The following is a 5,690-nucleotide window of genomic DNA, read 5'->3' on the forward strand; positions in this document are numbered from 1 at the left end:
GAATAATTCTTAATCGATATTACAAATAGAACTAATTCCCTCTGTACCCAGCACAGGACCGCCTCTTGCACACTCATTAGAGAATCATCGAATGTTAGGAAAGAGAGACCTTAGAGATCATCCAGTCCAGCACAACGACCTCACCACTGAAGACAGTGAAGCTCAGTGAGGTGAGGCAACATGTGTGCATGAGCTGGTTAGGCAGAAAGGAGCAACACAATCATTTAGCTACATAGTGTAGATTTATTTGCAGAAGAATCCTAATATGTGTTAAACATTTTCCAGCTAATGTTGTTAAACAGCTCTGTCTATTCTCTCTAACTTTTGAAGGAGTATTGTATCTATTAATATTACTGTCACTTAAGAAACATACCAAACTAGTTGCTGTTCACATTCCAGAACCAGTCTTCTGATAGTCAGCAGTTGACATGGGATCTTTGTCATTTTAAGGAAACTATCCATCTTCTTTCCTGTGTCTTTTGGCCTAAGCTGTCTTGAGTTTTTGAATATATCCTTTGTTTGACAATAGCATTGCTTTTTTTTTTTTCCTTGAAACTTGAATTTGTTTTCTATTTCTGTCGAAACTTAATGGTGCAAGAGACTGATCAAAAGAAATGTTTCCTATATAACATCAAACACTTTTCTGCCTGTTTTTGGAGAGGAATGGGTATGTGAGTCACCAAAACAACTTAAGTATTTTATGCTTCATATTCAGATGATTATAAAGAATGTAAGTTTTCTCCCTTTAAAAAGCAAAATTATTTCATTAAATGTGAGATGAATTATAGGTAATGGCTCATTGTGCCCTTGAGAACCTGGAAAAGAAGAAAACACTATTAACCAATGATTCCCAAATGTTAGCTTAAATGCTGTCATTTGGAAACTTGTTAGAAAAGTAAATTCTCAGGTTGAACCCCAAAACTACTGGATCAAAAACTCTGATGTAGGGCTGAAGTTTCAGATATAGACTGCTGTAAACTTATGAAATGTAACCCATTTAAAGAGTTTACTCCTTACTATCTGTGAGAACAGGTAGATTTTCTTCCAATTTGAGAGTAGCTATTTTTACATAGGCAGGATTTTTCCCATATCAGTACACCTGCAAGTTGAAGATAATATTACAACATTTAATGCAAGCTGAGTTGTCTATGGGCTGAGATTGCATACTTTGTTCCTATCATATTCTGCCTCTACACCCTTAATTCCCCTTTCCCACCCTTGAAAATAACTAAATAAGTAAAATAACTATACTTAAGGCTTTAATACTGTTACAGTTCACATTCCTTAGGTAGAGCTAATACTTTCATCATTGTATCTCTTATACAATGGAATGAGAATCAGAAAGAAATTAGATTCCTTTCTGAGAAAAAGTTTTAAAGGGCACTGAGAAATTGGAATATTTAAGGACGGTATAATATAAATGGATTTAGTCATCCACCTCAACAGTTATTCATCTCCTACTTCCTTTTTCAACAGAACTATATTTTTTTGTTAGGTATGTGGCTGTTTACCAAGGGACCATGTTTGCCAGTCTTTCTATAGCTAGGAAAGCTATGAACTAAGGTATCATCAATAGAAAGTCAGAGAAAATTGTCCTTTCCCTCACTATCCTTCCCATGACCTGGAAGGCAGATATAGAGGCTGAAGCTCCAGCAGTCATCTTAAACCATAAGGACATCTCCTGAGGATGTCAGGGCAGAGAGAGAACAACTAGATTTATTAATGACTCTATGGAGCCACCATTCACCCCTGAGTGTTTTAAAAAATGCAAGAGAAACAAACTTCTATCTTTGGGAATTTTGTTTTGATTAAATAAAATAAAACATTGTCCTGAAAGAAGATGTTGGGGGCCTTACAGCACAGAAAGAGGAGCTTAGAAATGCAGAAGCTAAACTTCCCATACTTTACAGTTTAGTCAGTCCTGTCAGGCAGTAGGTTATTGCATTTCTTCTCCCAGAAAATTAGCTCCCCCTGCCAAAATGTTTATGAGTCTTTAGCTCTGTGAATCCTAGTTCTGTTTTTTTCCAAGATTTACAGTGTCTCTGCTTCTCTCAAAGAGTGTTACAAGGTCTTACAACAACACTGACATGACTTTATTTTGATTTTAAAGCTGGATATTTCATATTATTTAGAATTTAGAAGCGGGATTATAGATGTTCTTGTATAGTGCTCATGACAGAAATCAGTGTCAGAAAAATATTTCCCTAAAAAGATGAGAATGCAGTACCTTAGAAATTTCTCAGGTTTTCCAAAAGCCTTCCTCTGCAGTTGTTAGATCGGAAATTTCCTTTGCCAGGTGAAGCCTGAGAGAATTAAAATTGTCCACGACTATGCCTTAGGTTTAAGAAAGCAAGCTTTCCTTCCAACACTACAAACAGTTACATAATGTTTGTTCTACATAGACACTGTTTTATTTAGCGTCTCTGTATATTATATAACTTTACATATATTAACTCATATAATCATCATACCCTATAATGTAAGTATTGTTATTATCTCAAAATTGACACACCAAGATGTTACGGATATATTGAATGGAGGAACTAGAATTTATACAAGGCAAGTGACTAAAAAGGAGAGATGTTGTGAGTAGATATTGCATGGGCCTCATATTCTGTATTGAGATCACTACTCCAAAATTTATGTTGATTGTGTGGCTAAGGGAGACTGAATAATATATAGTCTAGATTTGTTATTTTCATTAGTTTCACATTAGAATTTTAAATACTCTGTTCAGTATCTTTATTAATCATTGGAAGTTAATGGGCAAGGGAGATGATAAATAAGGATACTTTAAGGTTTTTTATGCTTGTTTTATATTTTAAAATAAGGTTGATCTTGGTGATAATGAGATTAGCTAGATGCCACATAGTCTAGTCCATCTAGTGCCTCAGTCCAGCCATACTTTCTTCTCCAGAGATTGAATAAAATTTCATTGTTTGTCACAATAGAACATTTTTAAGTGAACTGTCTATTTGCATATCCAGACTACATCACTGAGCAATTATGATATAGATATTTCACACGAGTCATGCAAGGCTAAGTACAACAGAGTTGGATGGGTGTGAGCGAGCACTGAGGAGAGAAATATTTAATCAGTGATGACATTTGTCTTTTCTTGTAGAAAAAACCCCAACTAATCTCTTTCTACGCCCAACACAGTTATTTGGCTTTTCTTGTTTGTTGTATTTATGTGATCTTTCTTTTCAATGCTTCGTCCTGTTACTAATCTTTTCACCATTTGTCAGCATGTATGCTCCCCTGACAGTAAAGATTCTCAGATAACACTGGTCACTGAGGTAGAATGAAGAATTCTCTCCAACTTTTAAAGACACATGTATTAGTATTTTTCTTTTTAAAAAAGAAAAATATTTTTAAAAGGAATATAAATTATGTACAGTTCTACTACCCAGAATATCCCTATTAAAATTTACAAATAAATAAAATATGATATGCTTTTGAACACAGAGATCTATCTGGATTGATTTAGTGTGGTGCTGTCAGGGGACAGGGCTCTGGGTAATAACCTTCGAAAATTCCTTCCAGTCCTACTGTGGAGAATGAGATATTTCTAAAATATAGAAACATATTTTGGCCTGTGAGATCTGTGGGAAATCTACACCTTGCTTGGCTTTTGGTGGCATATACTGCAGGTTGCTATTGCTCTCTGGTGGTAACAGACCAGACTTACAAGCAAGTTTCATCCTTTTCAAGCATAAGACTGAAATAGGCCATGCCCACCCCTAATGCTTGCCAGGGCCTGGGATAAAAGTGCAAATGGACATCCACATAGCATTTCTACACATGTTTAAAAGCTGTAAATCAAGCTAGCAAATTATTAAAGAAAGGCATTCTAGCAGCCTACCTAGAAAAGATACTTTCCAAATGTCCCGAGATTCCAGATTCAAGTTCAAATTCTCAGACTCCTTAGAATTCTGTATCAAACATGGAGACAGGGAGACAGTCACTGTCAGCTCTTCCTTTTTTCTTCCCAGGCCCATTCTGGTGCACACTTCCAGGGAAGGCTCCATCATGTCTGTAGACACTCCAGCCACCTAGCTAAGTTCCATCCACACACCTACAAGGAGCCTCCTCTTCCCACCTCCCCCACTCCTCACACTCTGTGGGCCTAGGCAAATCAATACCAATGGCACAGTCAGGAGTAAACATAGAAGAGAAGACTGTGCAAATTCTAGAAGCAGTCTTGAGATCATTTGTGCAAGGTATCCTGGAGTGCCAGGAGCACTATCTAGAAAGTGGTAGTAGTGGAGGTAGAGTGGAATTTTAGAGGACAATCAGGTGTCCATACTGGTTTGCCTAGATATGTCCTGCTTCTAACACCCAAAGTCCCCTGTCCTGGGAAATCCTTCATCAGGATTTTACAAGTTCCACTTTTTGATCTTGCATCAAACGATTAAAGGAAAAGCTCAGAACCCATATGACAGCCCCCAAAATAGGGACTGAAATGAACACTCGTATTAGTGTCAAATGGATATGGTATAGATTATCCATCTTCCATAGCCATTGTTAGTGGTTTTTCCTCTGATGGCTCATATTGGCAATTGTGATTTGTGGTTCACAATAAAGGGTGTGACTAAAGCGTGCAATTTAAGAGCACTGTAATCCTAAATGTTAACAGTGTGTCTGAAACTTTGCCTGTGGATTAACCTCGTGCTTTGTATTGTGATAGTAAGAGTTTGATTTTTCACATTGTGAGAATTGTGATCGTGTTTTCAGAACTTGTTTGAAAAATTTAGATAATTAAAATGAGAACAATTACATGTTATTTGTTTAATTAGTCATACTACTAATTACTACATAAAAACATTTAGGTAACGAGAAGGTAAGTAATGTTGAATAGAATATGATTTCAAATAGATGCATATTTTTAATATTTTAATGATAAAGTAATAACTCTTGTGTGCATTATTATTATTGTTGTTGTTATCATCATTGTTGCTGCTGTTATTTGGTTATGTCCCTGATTGGTTATCTAAAAAGTTGGTCATTCTAAAGGCAAGTCCCATGAGCTCCAGTACTCCTTGCCTAGTGAAGAAGGATATGGTCTCAAAGATCCAGAGTTGGGTCTGAGGGCAAATGGCTCCTAACATAAGGTGCAGGTCAAACCTAGGATTGATACTTTTAGGAAGGAAAAAAATCCTGTTTATGGACCATTAAAGGCAGATACATAATTGAGTTTGGTGTGAAATCTATACAGCTGCCATAGAACCATGTGGGCAAAAAGATTTGTGAGTTTACAAAGGAAATTACTTTGCAGAAAAAAAATCATTTGTTTTTGATGATGCTTACATTCAAGAACTCACTTTTTTAATATCACTGGAAGCAGATGCGAAACTGCAAAAATTAACTAGAGATTGCATTTCAGAGAGCAATGATATCCGACTTCTTTATTAAGTTTACTGTTAAGCGAACAAAGAAAGAAAAGAGCATTTCTTCCATTAGCAAAGCAAATAAGACATCTGTGCACAAGAAAATGCAAGACAAAATTTGGTGGGTGAAATTTATTGCTGTGGAAGGAATAATTGGCTTGTAGGTACCAAAAGTTTTATATCCCACATCTAAAATTAGATAGAATCTCACAGATTTTAAGCATTTATTTGTCGTTGTTGTTTAGTTTTATTTTTATTTTAACCTTATATAGGTTGTATTAAGACCATAATAAAAGGATT

Source organism: Pteropus alecto, unplaced genomic scaffold (genome assembly GCF_000325575.1).
Source record: "Pteropus alecto unplaced genomic scaffold, ASM32557v1 scaffold24, whole genome shotgun sequence".
In the NCBI taxonomy this organism is placed as follows: Eukaryota; Metazoa; Chordata; class Mammalia; order Chiroptera; family Pteropodidae; genus Pteropus; species Pteropus alecto.